We start from the raw sequence: 22147 nt of genomic DNA on the forward strand, positions 1-22147 counted from the left end.
ATTTTGCCAGTTTGGGTACGATGATCAAATTAAGCTTAAGGAAGAGAAATTCCCCAGGATCAGTGACAAACACTGACCAAGTGACCCTGGAAACATTACTTAACTCTCCATGCCCCTAAGCATTGGTAGAGGGAATTTTCTCACTGGGCACCCCCTACACAGGGGAGGTCCCAGATCTGAGAATAGATTTCATATATCCTCCCAGTGAGGAACTTCATTTAGCAATGCAGATTAGTTTTAGAGAGCCATCTGGTCATATGTATCTGAGGCAGAACTGGAACCGAAGTCTTCCTGATGCTGAAATCAATTTTATTTAGGACAATATGCATATGTGCATGCACACGTATGTATAAACATATAATATGTTCATGTGTGGTATAGGTATACATGTACATAATCCACATATGTGTATATATGAAGAGACAGAGAAGTGCACCCAAACTCAGCTTCAAATAGGGTGGTGGCAGGGAATTCAAAGGAGATCTAGATGGATAGAAAGATATAGATAGATGTGTATATGTAGATGCCTCACTTTATTCACTCAGTACCTTCAAATATAGTGGTGGCAAGGAATTGAGAGAACATCCTCTGATTAGGAATCCTTCTATGTATGTTATTGCAGAGACACTTTCACCCACATTAGCTTATCTGATAACAATAAACCTGGGAAACCTGAGACTCAAGTTAAGTGATTAGCCCAAAGGTCACCTGAGGTGGAGGAGTGGAGGAACAAGATTTCAAAGCCATGTTTTGTGGCTCCTAGTGGACTGATCTCAGACCAAAGGTCACAAAGTAAGTATGTTTCAGAGGCAGGATTCAAGCAGGTCCCTCCTTATTCCAAATCCATCACTTTTCCTCACTCCAGTGAATTAGACTGTCTTTGACTCTCCTTCCTTAGTTCAGGCCTCAATCATTCCTGATGAATCTAGAGAGGCAAAGAATCTTAGAGCTAGAGTAGGCTTTACAAGATGGGTGCAGTCCAGACTTAGAACTTTTTCTTTTTTCAGGGAGGAAAAGCTGGCTAGGAAAATAGAAACTACCTTCTAGTAGGCACAGAAACACCATATTCAGACATCTATTTAGTGGTAGAGCCTGAACTGAAACCCAAATCTCCTGGGCCCCAGTCTTTGTGGTATAATTTAAACATTCATTCTTTTTGTCAATCCTGACCAATAGAGGCAAAGCCCTCTTCTCTCTTCTACTTTGACCACTTCAACGCAATTTCTGAGATGCTTCATGGCTTCCTCTCAACCTAAATATCGGGAGCTATGCTCTCAAGTTCTAGGTCCTTTCCTAGATCCCCTAAATTTAGCTCATTTCCCTTATTTTCTGTTTTCTAATTCAGCAGCTAGATGGCACAAGAGATGCAGTATTAGACCTGGAGTCACAAAGAACCTAGTTCAAATGTGGCCACAGACAATTTAATCGCTGTGTGACCCAGAGCAAGTCATTTAACTTCTGTGCGCCTCATTTTCCTTATCTGTAAAATGGGGAAATAATAGCATCCTTTATAATAGATCAAAGGATCGTTGTAAGGGTGAAGTAAGATAATATTTTTAAAGAGTTTTACAACACTACCTGGAGCATAGTCAGTGTTTAATAAATATTTGTTCCCTCTAGTCCACCCACTTCTGCAAATACTCCATACTTGGCACATCCTGTGATCATTCATCTACCTTACTCTTCTGAGCTTTCTCTCACACCACACTCCAGGTCTGGACTGCCCTCATCAAATCCCTTACTTCCTGGAATAGAAACCGCTTCTAAAATCCCATGCACTCCCCAAGAGTCTTCTTGAATAAGTGGAAAAAACATTTCTGATTTTGTCCAACCCACAACCTTGCCAGTGCATTATCAATAGAGGATAAATGCTTTAATTTTTTGTATAATGCAAATGCATCTTTCAATTTCTGTTCCACTTAGTACTTTCCTTGTTTTTTTTAGTAGCAAGGAGAGTGATCTTCTTTTAGCTTATTTCAAGTAGCATCTAACATGATGCCATACACACATGGGGAAAGCATCTTCCTGATGGTTTTGGTTTTTGTATGATAGGCAATAACTATCTCTGGAAGCAGGCATATTCCACTTATCCTGATAAATTATGGACGTTTGCTCTTTGTCCCTGAATAGAACTTCCTAAAGAGAGGGAGGTGCCACAAGTCTTCTCTAGTTATCACTTAATCATACCATTTTCCCATCATGCAATTCTTTGAATAATAATGTGTGATTTTGAGCAAGTCACTTGATCTCACCTCAGGATCCTTATCTGTAAGATGAAAAGCTAGGAATGAGCTGTTTTAAGGTTTCTTCCAGCTCCAGAATGCTACAATTTGGTTTATTTATGTGCTAACTACATGATTTTATTTGTGATCCAGATCAAAACTGAATTCTCCATTTTTTCCCTATTTCAATTTAAACCATTTTATCAGACAGTTAAACTGTAGCAAATATGAAGATACCAAATTTCAAAGCCATATATGGAGGACTGGTGTACCCCTGCCATTTCTAGACAATTTGACCATTATGCCTCCAAAAAAAAAAAAAAACCTAAACATACAAAAACAAAATTTGGCTCTTTTGAAGTACATGAAATCTGTTTGTGCTCTTTCCTCATCTTTGTGGTTGCCATTTATGCACATCTGAATCATTTCCCCACATTCTCAATGACTAACACCTGGCTCACAGTCTTCTCTATACTATTCCCAGCCTTCATCCTCAAGGACTTTGTTATTCATACCAGTGAGACTTCCAAAAACCTGATTACAATGTTCTTCCAACTTCCTCAACTCTGACAGCCTCATGTACCCACCTTATCCCCTCACCATTATTTATTGCCTTTCTCCTCATTTAGAATTGCACTGTCTCCATGATCTGGAGCTTCTAAAGACCACTCTCTTACCACAGCCTTCTGTCCTTCTAGCTGCCCTACTCTCACTTCTATGAAACCTATTCCTCCTCATTCTGGTAGTGACCTCCAATTTCCTCTTAGTCTTTTTCACACTGACTTCCTTTGTCTCCAGACCCAGTCTTGATGCCACAATTTGATACTTAAACATATCATTAACCTGAGAATTTCTTGATCTTCTAAAATTCTCACCCTGCAAATTCCCATTCCTGGGGACACTCCTCATGACATCTGACCTCTTTCATTCTGTTCCCAGGCTGCTGAACACCACTGGACAAAATCACAAAAGCAAGTTCATATTTGCATACTCCGTGATGGTGCTCACTACTGTTTCATAATCCTTATAGCCTATCTTTTCCTCCCATTCTGGCAGTTGCAAATACTTTACTCCTTCCTTTCACCCTTCAACTGGGATCCTGTCCAGCCACAGAAGATAACAGTTCACTTAGTTCACTTAGAAGATTGAGATTTTCTGACATAAGCTTCCTTCTCTTCTATCTTTCATTCCTCAAAATGTTTGCAAAGCTTTATCAGCTCTCTCATTCCATCTTGTCATAGAAAAAGTTCTCTACTTCCACTAAGGTTAATTCTTGATCCCTACATCCTATTCTTTCTTCTCTAGAAGTCACCATTCTCCAACCCCCTTCCACACACACCCTCTCTCTCCTCTCTCTCAGGCATCTTCAATGTCTCTCCCAACACTGGTTTCTCTAACTACAAACATCCTGGAATGTTTCCAATATTTTTTTTAAGCCTCCCTTTCTATCTTCTACTTTTCCTTGACCTTTCTATTCTACTGAACTTCCATTTCATCTTCTTCTTCTTCTTTACTGCTAAAATGTTTGTAGGGGGGAGAGAAGCATAATGCTTTAGTTTTTCACAAGCTGAGCTATAAATTTTATTTTTTATTTCATTTTTACATGATTTAAAATTTTTTACATAGCATATATCTTAGCAATACAATGATTTAAAAATTCAAATGTATCTCCTTTAAATTCAGTGCATTTGGCACATTTTTTTCAATAAATACTTCCTATATATTATTAGTAATGGTATTATCAAGAGTCCCACCCATTCAAGTCAGTATGTTGAAATGCCTCTTATATGTGAGTGTGTGAGTGTGTGTGTGTGTGTGTGTGTGTGTGTGTGTGTGTGTGTGTAACAAGATGATGTAGTACATTTTCTCCATTCCTCTTTGGCAGTGTGGTTCAGTGACTGAGTTTTGATTCCATCCGAAATAACTATGGAAGTTATACAATATTCAGGGCTATATATGACAAGACTCATTCAGGGAATATATGAATCCAACTTTGTAGAAATAAAGATGGACCTAAATAATTAGAGAAATAATAGTTGCACATGAGTAGGTCAAGTCAATGGAATAAAAAAGACAATACTACCTATACTCATTTGCTTTTCCAGTGCTATAGCAATCAAACTCCCAAAAGAATGGTACACAGGTCAAGAAAAAAATAATGATCTTCATATGGAGGAACAAAAGGTCAAGAATCTCAATGGTAATTATGGGGAAAAAAGTGGGAAATAAAGAGGACCTATCAGTACCAGATCTCAACTTGAATATTAAGCAGTAATCATTAAAAATTATTTTGTACTGGTTAAAAAAAATTAGTGAAACAGTTAAGGTACACAACATATAGAAGCCAACACTGGTAGCGTAGTGTTTAATAAGCCCCCAAATCACATTTACCAAGGGAAGGATTCAATATTTGACAAAAACTAATGGAAAAACTGGAAGGAAGTCTGCCAGAAACTAGGTATAGACCATCACACAATATGACCAGATAAGTTAAGAATGTATATAAACTTAGAAGTTTATATCTAAATTATAAGGGCAAGTAAAAAATTCCCTTTCAAATTTTTGAATAGGGCAAGAGTTCATAATTAAACAAGGGATAGGATCACACAAGATAAAATGGACACTATATAAGATTAAAAGTTTTTGCACACATTTAATGTAAGTATTTTAGAAGGGAAATAGGTAACAAAAACTTTGCAGCAAGTTTCTTTGATAAAGACCTCATCTCCAAGATACATAAGAAACCGATTGAATTTATAAGACTAGACCATTCCCAAGAGACTGGTGGTCAAATAGACAGTTTTCTCAATGGAAGAAATCTAAACTATCAACAACTATATGAAAAAAATGTTCTACATAACCAATAAAAAATGCAAAATAAAGCAATTTCCAGGTTCTATTTACACCTATCAGACTAGCAAAGATGGCAAAATGGGAAATTAAATACTGGAGGGGCTGTGGTAATGCTAGCGTGCTGTTGGTCAAACTTTGAAATGGCCTAGGCGTTCTGCAAAGTAATCTGGAACTATGCCCATAAAATTACTAAATTATGTATGTAACCCAGCTCTGCCACCACTTGACCTTTACCCCAAAGAAATCAAAAAAAAAGAAGAAAAGAAGCTATATATACAAAAATACTATAGCAGTTCTTTTTTTATCTGGTATAATGTAATATTTTATTTTTTCCCCCAATGACATGTAAAAACAGTTTCTAACATGCACTTTTAAAATACTTGAGTTCCCAATTCTTTGCCAACACTAAAATAACTGTTCTAAATATTTTTGTAGCTAGATATAGGTCCTTTTCCTTTTTGAATTTTTTTTTTCTCTTTGGGACACATAGTAGTGGTATTTTATAGCACCCCTTTTTGAGATAATCAAATATATTGGGGAACCTAAAATATGTTTATGAATGTAGTGGAATAGTATTATTCCATAAGAAATTATGAAATGAACAATTTTAGAGGAAAGTGGAAAGACCCCTATAATTAATGTAAAATGAAATGAGCAGAACTACAAGAACAATGTATAAAACTATAACATTAAAGAGAAAAACAACTTTTAAAGACTTTAGAACTCTAATCAATTAAATAATCAATGAAATAATAAACCAGAGTCCAAAAGAATGAAGAGGAAACATGCCCCTCCTTGACAGAGAGGTAATGAACTGAAAATGCTGAAAGAAACACACATTTTTGGAAATGGCCAATATGGGAAATTGTTTTGCTAGACAATGCAGATATGTATTGAGAGTTTTATTTTTCACATATTTTTTAAATTGCTCAAAATGCCAAATAACAACAAAGGATATGTTTGGTCTGATAAGACACATTTATTTCCATTAGTATTCAGTAATATTGCTCTGAGTCAAAAGTGCTAAACTTCTCAAAAAGCTATGTACGACCAGTGCCTCTGATACATCACTTCCAATTTTGTCATCAAGTTCTTACACCACAGCTTTTGACCACACTGCTCTACTGAAACTGCTGTCTCAAACCAATGACTTCCTAACCACCAGATCCACTGGCCTTTCCTGGCCCAAGCAAGTTCATTCTTCTTGACTTCTCTGCAGAATTGACACTGTTTAGAATCAGTATGATATATAAAGTCAACTGTATTTGGGATCAGAAGACATGGATTCATGGCTCTGCCATTAAAGAACTGCGTAACCATAGGCAAGGCACTGAACCTCTCTGAGACATGGTTTTTTCATCAATGAAATGGGAAAATTAATACATGCATGACCTAGAAGGTTGTTATGAGACAAGCAAACTTTATATCACTATACAAATTTACAGTCTTGTCATCATTGCCCTCCCACATTCTAGTAAATACTCTTTTTTGTTCCTTGGCTTTAGAAATATCATACTTTTCCTGGTTCTTCTTCTAACTCTTTAGTCATCTGTAGTCTCTCCTATGTCTGTTTCCATTGGCTCTTCATCTATTTCTTTACCCCTTTAGGTAGATTCTCACTAAGAATCTCTGCCCTTGCTTCTTCTCTCTCTCTCTCTCTCTCTCTCTCTCTCTCTCTCTCTCTCTCTCCTCTCTACATTCTTTTTTTTAGATCAGCCTTTTTCCCCCCTGTAAATAGTATTTTTTTTCCAATTACATGTAAAGATAATTTTCAACATTCTTTTTTTTATAAGATTCTGAGTTCCAAATTTTTCTCTCTCTCTTCCCTCCCCCTTCCTCAAGACAGCAAGCAATCTGATAGAGGTTGTACATGTGCAATCATGTTAAACATATTTCCACATTACTCATGTTGTGAAAGAAGAAACAGAACAAAAGGGAAAAACATGGGGAAAAAAAACCCCAAACAAAAAAAAGTGAAAATAGTATGCTTCAGTCTGTATTCAGATTCCATAGATCTTTCTTTGGATGTTCATCTGGAATTGTCTTGGATCATTGTATTGCTGAGAAGAGCTAAGTCTGTCATAGTTAATCATCATCCCTGTTGCTGTACTGTGTACTCTAGTGATGTATTAACGGCATTGGTTGTGGATGTTCTCTGGTTCTGCTCGCTTCAGTCAGCATCAGTTCATCTGCATTCTTTCTGGACAAATATATTCACTTTCACACCTTCAACAACCACCCCTATTCAAATGACTTTTAAATCTCATCTCTGATCTTGAACTCTTATTCTGAGTTCCAAACCCATATGGTCAACTGCCTACAAGACATCTTCACCTAGGTGTTCTATTAGCACCTCAAATTCAACATATTCGAAGGCAAACTTATGGTATGAAAGCTGCTGTCCTTTCTGATTTTTCTATTGTTAGTAGTATTACCATTCACTCACAGTCCCAGTATTGAAAAGTTAAGGTTCTCTTTGACCCTTCTATCCACTCCCATATCCAAGCAGTTGCGAACTGTTTTGGATTCCGTCTCCATAACACCCCTTGATCCTTCTCCACCTCTCTGTTCTTACTGCAAACATCCTGGAATACAGCTTTCATTACCATATGGTTGGATGGTGGAAAGTTTCCTTACAAATCTTCCTGCTTCTACTCCCCATCTCCAATCCATTCTTCATTCTGCCCTCCCCCCATATTAACCTTCTTAATACTTAGATTTGGTCATGCCACTTTGAAGCTCAAAAATCTTCCATGTTTCCTTATTGCCAGATAAAATTGAAAAATTTGCCTGGTAATTAAGATTCACCAGGATCTGGCAGCATTTTTACTTTTCCATCCCCTCCCTCACATTAATTTCCTCTAAACAAAATAGACATTCTCACCTGAATCCTCCCACAGACACTAACTAGCCATGGAACCTTCAATAAGTCACTAATCTCCTTGAGTCTCCTTTAAGTTTCTTCATCTCTAAAATAGGGATCAAAATAGCACCTACCTCAAAAGCTTTGTGGAGGATCAAATGATAAGGTGTATTCAAAACATGAAGCAAATCTTAAATCAATATACAAATGTAATATTATTGTTATTGACAAGTTCTGCATTTTTGCTTCCTCTAAGCTTTAGCTTATCTTGCTCATATTTGGAAAGGCCTCCCTTTTTCCTCTTTGCCTATTGAATTCCAACCCATCAGTTAAAGCCAAATTCAAATGTTACCTCCTCCAGGAAGCTTTGCCTGATTGTCCTGTCAGTAATGACCTTTTCCGTTAAATCTCACGTGGCATTTTTATAGTTTTCAAATGTTATATTCAGGTTTTTACAACCTATTCAATTTTACCACCTATTAAACTACTAGTCACCCACCCCCACTTATCCATACTGTTCTCCTACCCTCCCACCTAACCAACCAAGATTAATCCTGAGACACCACAGTAATACAAAAGAGTATTTACATAAAGTAAAATGCGAAACACATAATAAGGAATTAAAGTCAGACTGCCTACACTCTTAACACATTAGTTCCCAAGCTATCCTAAGTCCTAAGAGGAGGGTGTGACTCTATACATCCCTACTCCTAAACATCACTTCTTAGCTCAGCAATGCAAACAATGGAACAGAAGGATGTAATGATTTGCCTCATGGACAAATGCTAACATATGGATGCCTGGCCCTGCATTGTCCTTTGTCATCAGATTGTTGAAGTCCCTCAGGTCCTGAAGGGGATAAAAACTCAATGTTTATATAGCCCTGTCACATCACTGTTCAAAAGTCTAGTCCCAGCATTATCCAGAAGAAGCCCTATTGGTAACAATAGGAGGTAAACAATTTTGAAACCTAACACCAGCATGAATTTAGATAATTGTTGATAATACTGTAAAGAGTTAGATGCAGCCCAGAGTAAGCCCCTAGCCTTACCTCTCATTTTTCTTTCCCTCTCCTCTGGCTTTCAGTTCAATCTTCCATATTCCCTTGCTGATGAGACTGTGCCCAACATCTTACTAGATATACTGCAAATTCTCCTATGCAACAGGAATCTACGTTGGGGGAGCATCATTATCTGCTGTGCTTTGCACAGGCTGGTGAGGGATGAAGTTCCCTTTAAACTTTGCACCACTTGAATGAATTTTGTTTATTTCAATGATATTATCTATGGATTATCAGGCTGTTATACGTGTAAGCCTTCTTCTCCCTCCCCCAATTTAGCACAGTGCTCTCAAAACAAGCAAACAAACAAAAAAGCTTAATATTTTGATTTGATTCTTGTAAAGGTACTGTTAGAACTACTAATGAACTTCTTAGGTAAAGGGAAGCAAGGTTAGAATTCACCTACCACTTTTACAGTAGACCCATGATAGAAGTGCAAATTTATAGATGAATGGAACCTTATAAACTTCATGTTATCAGAGTAGTTTGAGTTTTGTGTGATGAGATTTTTCAACAGATATTTAGAATAATCAAATTTTAAATCTGGAAAAGCAATTAGAAAACATTTAGTCCAACTTCTCTTTCCCTCCATTTTATATATAAATTTTACATATAGATGAGAAATTAATGGATTGAGTGCCAGTACTTGGAGTCAAGAAAACCTGAGTTTGAATCCTGCCTCAGAAAATTGCTATCTCTGTGGCCCTGGGCAAGTCACTTAACTTCTTTCAGCTCAGTTTTTCCATCTGTAAAATGGGGCTAATCATAGCACCTACTTTATAGGGTTGTTGCGAAGATCAAATGAGATAATGATATATGTCAAGTATTTTAGAAACCTTAAAGTACTGTTTAAATGTGAACAATTACATTCATGAAAAATTAAGTCCATAGAGATCAAATGATTTGTTCAAGGTACTGATTCAACTTGAACAACAAAAATTGTGTGTGTGTGTATGTGTGTGTGTGTGTGTGTGTGTGTGTGTGTGTGTGTGTGTGTGTGTGTGTGTGGTAGGGGGTGGAGACCAGTCTGAAGGGTTAAAAGCAATGCTGTACTAATAAATGTTTAACAACCAGGTGAAGGAGGAATGCATTACTGAAATTTTCTCCATCATTTTCTCACAAAGTTCAGATGATCCACAAAATAATAAATCAGACTTGGGTTTGTAGATTTTGCTGATTTCTGAAGTGTAAATCCTCATACTGAAAATGTAACAATCTACTCTGGCAAGCTCTTTGGACCCGGCTCCAGCACAGCCCTGAAAAGGTCTCTATTCTCAGAAGGTCTTTAGAATAAGAAGTCAGACAGCTGTCTGGAATGTTGTGATGTAGAGATTAGGAAACTCCAGCTGCAAATGCTAATCGTTGGAGGGGATAAAGGATTATCCTCTCCGACCATAATGCTTACAAAGCAAAAAATAATTCCTGCTCTTCATGGACTAACATAGCTATCCCATTCACAGCAGAGCTTCCAAAGGGTTGATTCAATTCAGCAGTTAATTATACTTATATATTATATGTACAAGAGACTGTGGTAGGTTTGGAAGACACAAAGACAAAAATGAAACAATTCCTGTCCTCAGGGAACTTTCATTTCATTATGTTGATAATAGCTGATTATGAGTGGTGAATTCAAGTTAGGGAATTTTTAATTCCCAGTTTCCGTCCCCCATTCGGGGACATAACACCTCAAGAATTTGATTTGAAAAAAAAAATAAAAGCTCAGAGTAAATAAATGTTGGCCCTAAATGTAACTCTAAAGAATTTTGGCAGCTTTAATATGTCAAAGAACAAACTTGTCAAACAGCATTTAATTGACTGTTTTCCCAAGACCAATTCAGTAGTCAGGATGAGATCAGTCTGGCCCTGAGGCACTTCAGGCATACACCCCCAACACCACTGCCTCAGCCAGAAGAGACTGGTTTCCAGGTCATCCTCAGGCTTGAAAATTCCAAAGATAAGCCATGCTCCCATAGTCCCCTCTGGAATAGTCCAGGTTACTCTACAGAAGGCACTGGAGTGAATACTTGTCCTTTCTACTTCCACAGCCTATGTCCCATTCAACTCATTCCCTCCAGTCATACAGTCAACAGCCCAGTTCAAGTCATGATCACCTTTCCCCTTGATTTTTGCAGTAGCTTTCCAATGAGAAGGACAGCCTACCAGGCTAGGCTCTGTGTCGAGTAAGCCATCAGAATCTTTACTGCTGTTAAAAAAGGGCAGCTGTTTGCCACCTCCTTCATGAAGCCTTTCCTGATCCCCCTAGCTGTTGGTTCTTCTTTCCTACTTAAATTACATTGTATAGTGGGCAGCTAGGTGGTGCAGTGGATAGAGAACTGGTGCAGTAGTCAAGAGGACCTGAGTTCAAATCTCACTTCAGACACTTGATACTCACTAGCTGTGTGACCTTGAGCAAGTCACTTAACCCCAACTGCCTCATCCTGGGTCATCTCCAATCATCCTGATGAATATCTGGTCACTGGATTCAGATGACTCTGGAGGAGAAGTGAGACTGGTGACCTGCACAGCCCTCCCTCACTCAAAAGAAAGTCAAGTGCAAGTCATGTCATCATTTCTTTGATGGCATGGTCTTCGTCAACAAAAGATGAACACACACACACACAGCTTTCCCATTGATCTCTCTGCCTCAAGTCTCTCCCCACTCCAATATACCCACTTAATTGCCAAAGTGATTTTTATAAAGTGTGTGTCTGACCATGGCAACATCTACTCAGTAAACTCTCAAGGCTTCCTTTTACCTCCAAGATTAAGTATAAAGTCATCTGGCCTTTGTAGTACTCTAGAACTTGGCCTTTCCCTCCTTTTCTGGTCTTCTTTTTTTTAACCCTAGTCTTCTTATTATTTAATTCCATTTTCTCTCCAATCCAATTTTCAATCCAACCCTACTTGGTCTTCCTCATATTGGACACAACATTTCCCATCTCTATGCCTTTAGCCTGGCTGATCCCCATGCCTAGAGTGCTTTCTCTCCTCACTTTTGACTCTTCATTTTCCTGACATCATTCAATATTTAGCTCTAATCCCATCTGCAGGAAGCCTTTCTTGGTTTTCCCAGATGCTGATGCCTTGTAATCTAAGATGACTGTATATATCTTATATCTACTGTGAGCTCAGTAGATATTTTTCCAGGGAAAGTAGGGAAATTTTCACCTTTCTCTGTATTTCTGGCACTTAACAAAGTGGTTTGCACAAATTAAGAGTTTAATAAATACTTATTGATGAACCAGCTGACCTTGGTCCCATTTCTCCATTATGTTTTACAAAATCTAGTGTCTATGTAGAGAACAAATCCTGTCTCCCACAGGTCCAGAGGAACAAAAATTGGGAGTGAGGGGGAAGCCAAATCCCCCAGACCCAGAGAAACAGAGCAGGGAAATCCCTGAAACAACCAAATACAAAGCCTAACCCATTTTTTTTTCATCTAGAATTAGATTAGCCTTGGCAAGGCAGTAGGAACAATGACTAATTACCTCACTGGATGTTGAGTTTCTGTTCAGCCAGCCATATACTCCAAAGGCCATATTTGGAAAATATTGCTTTGGAAATATAGTATGCAGAAAGGAGTCCATTATATTTTCTTTTACAAAATGCCTACCCTGCTAAGACCCCAAAAAATATGCTTACAACTGATATGAACAAAGGATCTAAAGCTAGAAGAAATGTTACATGTCACTTAGTCTAACCTTATTTTACAGAGGAGGAAACTGAAGCCCAGAGAGGTAAAACAACTTGTCTAGAATAAGACAACTTTGTGAATTCCTTTTTTAAAAAAAATACATAACACCCTTCATCTTTTCACAAAATAAAATAGGAAGAGCATTATACAGATTGACATCTAATCAGTGATGTGCCAGTAAATGTTTAACAATCAGCTTTCCAAATATACCCAAAGCACATTAAAAAAATTTTTTTTGTATAGTTATTTTTTTCCTCAACATTTTCTTAAATCTAGACCAGAGGTGTCAAACAGGCAGAGGTGCCAGGCTTCATGTAGCCCTTAACACTCCCTCAGTGTGATCAATAAGACATAGATAATAATGTTTTAAATCTAAGTCAATATTTAGCCAGTAGGGATCCTTAGTTATGGTTGTTTATTGACATTTTCTATTTGAGCTTGAGACTAGTGGTCTAGATAATCAACCAAATAATAAATCAAGCCTTGATTTGTAGAGTTTGCCAGTTTTTAAGTTGTAAATGCTGACACTGGAAGTATAACAACTGGCATAGTCATGCTTCTAAACCTTCTGAAAACATATCCCATTGTCTCCTAGAAATATTGTTAAAGAAGTCTATAAAAGAGATAGTTACTATCTGAGCAACCTGAATGCAAGGAATTATTAGAGATTTCTGCTTTATGAGACTATGTTTACTCCACTGACAATAGTGACTACACACCCTCAAGTCAACAGATAAATCACAATTTCAGGCTGATCCCCCTTAGCAGTTATGAAAGAATTACATACAACCTTCATCCAACAGGTGCTATGAAGATTGCCTTCTTCTTCCTCACAAAGAATAGTTGAGTGATCCTGAAAATAAAGGCATTATTGCAAATAATCAAATATTGGAAATATTTCTATTTCCCTCATAATAATATTTATTCTGTACCACAATATTAATAAACCAGATTTCAAAAGTGTTTTTATACCAGGACTGAAAATTCTAAAACATTTTTAATTCCTCTCAAGTGTGAAAAAATGAATGAAGAAGAAATAAGCAATGAGATTTCTTAACAAAATCCTACAAGAAATCTAAGATTAGGTTCTTTTGCTCTACTCTAGGAAGGTCTCAAGGGGTGGAAGGTATGAGTGGTGAGGTAGAAAGAGTTCTCAATTTGGAGTCAGAGCACCTGGGATTGAATTTAGACTCTGAAGCAAACTATTGGTGTGACCTTGGGCCTTAGTTTCTTCATAGATAAAATGGGTGAGTTAGATTGGACAACCTTTAATATCCCTCCTAGTTCCAAATCGATGAAGTTATTAGAGTTCATATGTCTTGGTGGTGAAATTAATTGGTGGCCCAGGAAAGGTGCTGGTGCCTTCTGACAAGCCAGCCTGCTGCTCTGGCTCTTCTCTCTGTCCAGTAAACTCAATGGTTACTATCCTAATGATAAGCACTTAACTTAATTCAGTCTAATAAGAATTATATTAGGTATGTGTCAGGTACTATATTAGCTACTGGAAAATTTTTTTTTAGTGGGAGGAGGTCTGGACCTATGATTTCATCCATCTAGGGAACTCCCAGGAAGAAAACTCCCTCTACCAATTCAGATTGGCAACTGTTCTGCAATCTCTCATTTTTGACTGCTACCTGTGGCACTAAGAAGTGACCTTGCCCATGCGCATGAAGCCCACATGTGTCATAGATGACATTGGAATCTATATGGTCCTGATCCACATAGAGGCAGGCTCTCTATTTACCCTATCACTCTTCTTCTGGCTATTGTATATGCAAAGACAAAAAAATGAAAACAGTTCCTGCCCATACTGAGCTTACAATGTACTTGAATGTTCCTGCAGACATTTCAGTCTCCTTATGCATCTTAACCCAGAACTCAAACTCAGACATAAAGGCAAGACTGGCTATGTTAGGAAACATCCTGATTTCATTGAAAAAAATCAAGGAAACAACTTGAGTGAGCTACTGCAGGAAGTGAAAGCCAAGAGCTTGACTAATTCATTCAAACTAATAAAAGAAACTGTTCTTCCTTTCCCCTCAGGGTTCCATTACATCCCTACATTTAGACAAAAACATTGGTTTGCACAACATAGAATCAGACTGTAGAGTTCCCAGACAGAAGGAGGAGCCACTTAATCCAGGCCTACAACAAGACTGCTCAGGGGCTCAATAATCAGAAAAGGACCTTAGGGTTAGAAAGCAATTTTTCCCTTGCAAAAGAGGGGTTTGATAGGAACATGGTAGTCTTTTCTAGGAGGAGCTTTCTTGTTGGATGGGTAAAATTTGAACTCCCCACTGGAAAAACTATGTTTCCAGTTCCATCTCTTTATATCACCAAGTGGGACTTGTCATTTGGATTTCCAGGAGCAACTTTCCCTACTTAAACCTAAGCAAGAAAAACTGTGGTATCCCAGGAAAGGTAGAACCTAGAAAGGTAAGAACCAAGTACTATACATGTTATTTGACATTAACAAACAGAACTTACACATAGCTTGACCTGATGATTTTACATTATTAATAATATTAATTTTGGATTTAATTCTATATGTTTTCCTGCTATGCCACTGATAATAATAAGAACAACTAATATAATAATAAGAACAACTTCTGCTTCAAGGATCTGTAGTTTCATTGGTGTGATTAGGTTCCTCCCAGATGCAGATTACAACCCCTCCATTAAGTGGTTGTGAAAAGTTGATGAAGCCAAAAAAACCTCTCATCTTGCAGCCAGTCTGGCAGTGAGCCTGTTGGAACTTACCTAGGCTAGTTCTTGGACAACAGACATCATCAGGCCAATATTCAAAGCCTTTCTAGCTTGCTGTGACCTGCCAGAGCTTGTGTTCTGTTGGCATAGCCTTTGAGAATGTAGGGTCTTTTCCACGTCATGATGATGAATCAGGGCTGGTGTATAAAGGGTTGGACCTGGAGTTAGGAAGACCAGGGTTCAGTTTCTACCTTGGATACTTATAAGCTGTGTAAGTTTGGCAAGACAACTAATTTTTCTGTGCCTCAGCTGTTAAAAAAGTGAATTGAGTTCAATGACCTCCAAGGTCCTTGTAGTTCTAATCTACAATCTTATGAACCACTAAGAACTAAGGAGGAATCCTAGTAGTAACTCACATTTTTAGAGAGCTTTAATCAACACAATTTTAGCATTCCCATTTTTCAGATGAGAAGACAGACTCAGAAAAGTTAAGTTGCCCATGGTCATATAGCTAAGAGCGTCAGAGACAGTGTTTGAACCAAAGTCCCCTGACGCTCAGAGCAGGACTCTTTCCTCTGTATCATGTCGCCTCTCTGATGCTAATAACTATGAGAATCCCAAGTGATCCCTGTGTCCTGCTGAATTATGGGAAGACTAGAGATCATTAGGATAAAAGCATTGCCCCATGGTACAGAGTTAAGAGAAAGTAAGTCATGTTTATTTTGTAATGAATTAAAACTTCTAATTCCAATAACATTTGAATTTGTTCACCACAGCATATACTTTACACTCAGCCACAGGATATTGGTTTAAATGGCTAAGAAATCCTGCATAATTAGTCAAAGTAAAGAAAATTTCCTTGTTACTATGAACCCAGCTACAGAGGGAATGTTACCATCTCCCACAACATCTGTTCTGTGTTCACAGACTAAACTGCTGATGAGATGGAGTGAGCACAGCTCCTGGGCCACAATTGGGGGGGAAACAATTAAAATGACTAATCTAATAGAATATGTATTAGTTGTACAATGTGGCAGAGCCATAGCCACCAAGTCAGTTAGGGCCTCTTGGAACTAAGACCTCAGTTAGGCTTTCCATCTGGCAGAAGAGTTTGTATATTCAGCTGAAGACTTGGGTCACTGGGATCCATCATGCAATCAGAGTTGGAAAGGATGCTACTTCATCTAAGCCAGGGGTGAGGAACCTACAGTCCTGAGGCCACATGTGGCCCTAAAAGGCCTCACTTGAGGACTTACATGTGGCCTCAAGGCCACAAGTTCCCCAGCCTTGATTTAGCCCATCCCAGTTCAGAAACCCCTTCTGTAACACTCTACATTCACAAGCAAGCCCATTTGATTGCTGGACAGCTCCATTGCCGCACCTCTTAAATCACCCCCCCACCTCAAAACGCAAAATGTCTATTCCTTCTTCCACACAACAGCCTTTCACATATATAAAGAGAGTAATTTGTGTCTCTTCTCCCTACTTGAGTCATCTCTTTAAAGCCCCAGTTTTCTCACATAGATTTCAGACTGGACGGGATCTTAGCAATCATCCAGTTTAGTCTTCTGATTTTATAGATGAGAAATTGGTCATGGTTTCCAGACCTCTCACTCTACTGACCCTTATCCTTCATTTGCAAGGGCAAATCACAAATTTGCAAACTTCTCTGTCACACTGGCAGAAAAGTCTGGTTTATTTTGGGATATTAGGTAAAAGCCTTTCTTACAGCTCCTTGTTACATCACCAGCAAATTTGGTCTCACCTGCTGGAAAATAAAAAAGCAACCATTCAGAAGCTTGATGATTCATATACCCAGGTCTATCATGACTACTGCTGACTTTGGATTTTAATGTATGTTTCAGTGTAAAACTGCTTCATCATAGGAACCAACCATTTTATCGATGCCTGCCAATCCAGAAGTCACATCCAAAAGCATCGTGTAACTGGGGAATTAAAAATATTAATTTTGGCTGATATGTGCTTTCTTTACAATCTTTTTAGAATTCTGAGTATCTCTTTAAAAAAAAAAAATGTTCCCTAGAACTCATTAATACCGACTTAGAAGCCTAATTATTAGGGCATAGAGACCTCTGCTGGATCCCTCTGGGTATTACATATATTCCACTTGGACCTTTTAGGCTCATAAAATTTAGAGAAGGAAGAGGTCTTAGAAATTATCTAATATAACACTTTTATTCTATAGGTAGAGACACTGAGTTCTATAGAAAGGAAGTGACTTGTTTAAGGTCACACACATAGTAAGTAGGAGAGTCATTCTTTAAATTAAGGCACATTTACATAGAACTAGAAGGTTTGCAAAGCACCTTGCATAATATACATTATTTCATATGATCCTCATAAAAATCTAGTAGGTGTTCGCATGATCACCATATTACAGGTGAGGAAATTAGGGCTTGTAGATATTAAATGACTTGACCAGGTTCGCATATCTAGTAAGTGTCTGAGACAGGATTCAAACCTAGAACTTCTTAGCTCTTCAGTGCAGGGTATTCCATTAAATTCCTCTCAGATCCAGTACACTCATCATAACTTACTACACTGTCTTAATACTACATTACCCTAACTTCCTCTCAGACCAAGCACCTTTTTAACTACTTACTACACTGCCTTAAGGGCTTGCTAACAATTAAGAAAGAGTTTTAACTGGAAAATCCACCTGATGAATCTATGCTCAAAGCTAAAGTTTGGTTTAAAATCAATTTTATAGGTTTCCTGCTTTTTTTCCCCTCAAACCTTTCAGTCATCCTAATGAGTTAGTCTGGAGGTGCTTGTTCATTAAGCTTAAACCAATTTCATTCTTCAGAAACCTTTCTCTGACCCAGAGGGAAATCATCCCCATGCACTGCTAGCCTACTGATAGTACAGTGTCTTTGCTCAACAATTTCTATTTCCTCCACTACTGTGATGGGGCCTTTGAGTCCACATCACTGGCCTGAGCATCGCTCTGTATAAGGATCTATATATGGATGCCTGGTTAAATCTTATTTCTCACACTTAGATGTTTGCTTCTCAAGGACCAGATCTGTATCTCCTTGTTATTTGATAACAGCACAGCCCTGTAGCAGTACACCACCTGTGTGGATGCTCAGCAAATGCTTTTGGATGATAATGATGATTCTTGCATGTAGGAAGTTTAGAAAGAGGCAGCTTAGTGATTCTCATTCTCATTAGCCACAAGAATTTCATCCTTATCTCCTCTGAAATGAAAATGCTTTTCTTAGGAGCAGAATACTTTTAAGGTAAATAAGATCTTTCAAGACCATCTAAGTTATAGGATCATAGATTTAGAACAAACAGGGATCTCAGAGGACATAAGTCCAACCCTCTTCCCTCCCCATTTAACAGACACTATATGTAAAGTGCTAGAGAAGCATAAAAAGCAAAAATATCCTTTCCTATTAGGGAACTTACATTCTAATCTAGCAATTACAACAACAATCTGGGCCTGAGGATCTGGGGCACTGTGCCTTCTAACCCTCCGTTGAGGGGTATCTCTTGTCTAACCCCAGACAGATTCTGTCCTCGGGGAGTCTGCCTTTTCTGATAGAGATGGACTCCTCTTTTCTTACATTCTTTAACTCATTAAACTTCTCTCTCTGGTACAGCAGAAAGTAAAGCAAAGATCCCAACATTCACAGGAGGGCCTGCTGTACAGGTTCTTAGATCTGCTTTTCTAAAAGGAAAGCAACTTTTGAGGGATCAGCAATCTACTTTAATTAAGCACATATATCATTCACTTAGTTCAGGGAAAAAAGTCAGCACCCTGAACTTCAGAGAAAATACAGAGAAACAAAGATCGACTAACAGAGAGGGCTTCCAACTGTCTGACCATAAGCAATACATACATCACAGATCAACAGACAGATCCAACTGTCTGACCATACATACATAGTAACCAGAGAGAGGAGCAACAGCATCTGGGCTTTCAAAGCTGGGGGTGCTCCTTAGCGGCTTCCCAGAGTGTCATCTGGCACTCAAACCTTCTTCCAAAGACTAAGTGGTAAAACAAAACCTCACCTCAGAGTATTTATACATTTTTCAGAGCCTGGAGGGCAGGACCCTCTGACCCAGTGCCTCAATAGAAATTAACAAAAGGTATTGAGGCCTATTAATGGGTGAATATCTTTAACTCTTCCCTCCCCCATTAACCTTAAATTACCATTACACAGAGACAAGTTACTGATAGCTTAGCTTATGGCTCACATTCATGGATTCCCCCCCAAAAGGGGATGGTGTAGAAAAATATTCAATGTAGAATACAAATCAAATACGATGGTGATGATGATGGATGACAACCCCTCACTTTTTATAGCCTTTTAAGGTTTACAAAGCACTTTATATATCTTTATATATTTGACCTTTACAACAATCCTGTAAGGTAGGTGTTATTATTATCCCCATCTTACAGGTGAAAAAATTGAGACCAAGAGGGCTAAATGACCTGTCCAGAGCCACACAGCTAGTATCTGAGGCAAGATTTTTAACTCAGGCCTTCCTCACTCTAAATTCTATCCTAGCTAGCCTTAGCTATGGGAGAGACAGTTTACTTCTACACACAAAAGTGGTGTACTAAATATAAAAGACACACATTTCACATCATTTGAATGAGTTAAACAGGATTCAGTAACATTACTGTGACTATAATCTGCTGAGAGGCTGGTACTTAACATTATCACAACACAAAGTAGTTTGCAAGACTGGTAATTAAGCACTTTATATTTCACCTCAGATCTGCATTAATGAAACAATTTGCTGGTAAAACAGCCAAATTTGGGCCAATCCTCTTGTCACTGACTGTCTTACAAGAGTGATAGAGTACTTGTCAAGGATTCTTCCTAAACTGATAGGTCTGTACCTCATCTGGTGCTGTGGATAGAGCACCAGTGCAGGAGTCAGGAGGACCTGAATTCAGATCTCACCTCAGGCACTTGACACTCATTAGCTGTGTGACCTTGGGCAAGTCACTTAACCCCAACTGCCTCATCCTGAGTCATCTCCAGGCATCCTGATGAATATCTGGTCACTGGATTCAGATGGCTCTGGAGGAGAAGCAAGGCTAGTGACCTGCACAGCCCTCCCTCACTCAAAACAAAGTCAAGTACAAGTCATGTCATCATTTCTCTGATGGCATGTTCTTCATTGGCAATGAAGGATGAACACACTGACAAAGAGGTAGCTCAATCCCAGGTTCAGGCTTACCTGTGCTTTAGCTTTCATGTTCTTGGGCTGCATTGAGACCAGGAATCAGAGTTATGGGCAAACTGCCCTTCCCCTTTTCTCTATGGGTAACAGTTTAAAGAATTCCAATGCAATTGGCAGGTAGAAGAGAAGAGAGCAGCAAAGAGGTCCACAACACTCTTTTGTCATTCATGTACCCATCCATCATTCTAGCTCTACTGTGAACAAGGAGGATTCTTCATTATCTCAAAGTATAAAAGTAAACTACAGGAATCACACATGGCCAGACACAAGCTCCAAGGATTTCTCATGATTTACCTGAACCAGGAATAGAGATTTTGATCATGCTCTGCGAGATGTCCTTCAAAGACAATTATAACCTATATAATGGATTTTCCCCCAAAGTCATTGATTTCATTGGATTTATGACTGGAAGGGACTTTAAGGGTCATTCAGGCCATGTCATTACATTTCCCAACCCCCACCTCCTTCGGTTTTACATGTAAGTAAACTCACATACCTAAGAAGTTACAGAACCAAGAGTCAAATTCAGATCTACCTAACTCCTAGACCAATTAGTCCAATTCTGCCCAGAAATAACTGTTAGTTCTCTCATAAAGTCCAAATCTGGTCTCACTGGCAATTGTCATTAAGTGAGACTTGATGGTTAGAACCTTCTCTAGGAGGTCTACTTCTTCAGATGAGCACAAGAGTGTCTGAAGTCCTATAACCCACTCCTGCTGACATACTACTTTGCTATTTCTACACGATAGACACATCTTGACCATACATCTTACTTTCAAATAAGAACAGAAAGTTGGCAGTGGAGATCAAGGGAGATCCATGGATGGATGGAAGGGGCCTCAAAATTATTTGGGTTTTTTGAAACAACAAAAGCAGCTCATACCTTTCTAAAACACCACTCTTATTGTGGCTGTTACATCTGCTGGGACTGACCAACTGACACAGAATGTTAGTGCCAGTAGACACCTTAGAGGTCATGTAGTCTAAGCCAAGTTCACAGATTCACAGTTTACAGCTAGGGCTCTGAACATTAAATGGTGTGCACACAAAGTCATTAACAGCAGACATGAGCCAGAACAAAATCTCTCCTCATTTCCATCTAAGGCCTCTAGAGCTTTACGTCACTCTCCACTGGCCCTTTATTTTTACACAGTTTGAACACAACCTGACTCCCTGTGGCCCACAACAGACATTCTGTAAATTATTATTTTTCTTGTTCCTTCATAAATAGATTTTTGCAAAAATGGGTCCACACATACTGAGTTGGAAAACACTTTAGAGACCTTCTGGTCCAACCTCCTCACTTTATAAGTGAGGGAACTGAGGCCCACAGGCACTAATTACCAGAGGCCAGATCTGAACTCCAAGGAAGGTATGGTTTGTACTTATTCCATATTCCTCTGAGATCAGGCCAGATTGTCAGGTGTTCAGTTTCTTTGGTTTTCCTTAAGTAATTTATTTGTTTAGTAATGTAATAAAGCTGGCTAAAAAGAAAGGAGAAAAAGCATTAATTAAGTGCCCAC

The 22147-nt window shown here is 38.4% G+C and overlaps 1 long non-coding RNA gene across 2 annotated transcripts in view; it reads right to left on the reverse strand.

The window, feature by feature from the left end:
• The window catches only part of LOC140510745 (uncharacterized), a 39174-nt gene extending 17559 nt beyond the window's left edge, over positions 1 to 21615 (reverse strand). The window contains exons 1-3 of one of the 2 annotated variants that reach the window (XR_011969360.1): positions 21508 to 21615; positions 15453 to 15616; positions 13483 to 13545 (exon numbers count right to left, since the gene is read on the reverse strand). This is a non-coding gene — a long non-coding RNA (uncharacterized lncRNA). Of the gene's footprint in view, positions 1 to 13482; positions 13546 to 15452; positions 15617 to 20621; positions 21025 to 21507 lie in introns of those variants that run through there. The other variant, XR_011969361.1, reaches the window with a different exon arrangement.
• Between the last annotated feature and the right edge of the window lie 532 nt (positions 21616 to 22147).

The sequence above is a fragment of the Notamacropus eugenii genome, chromosome 1 (genome assembly GCF_028372415.1).
Source record: "Notamacropus eugenii isolate mMacEug1 chromosome 1, mMacEug1.pri_v2, whole genome shotgun sequence".
Classification (NCBI taxonomy): Eukaryota; Metazoa; Chordata; class Mammalia; order Diprotodontia; family Macropodidae; genus Notamacropus; species Notamacropus eugenii.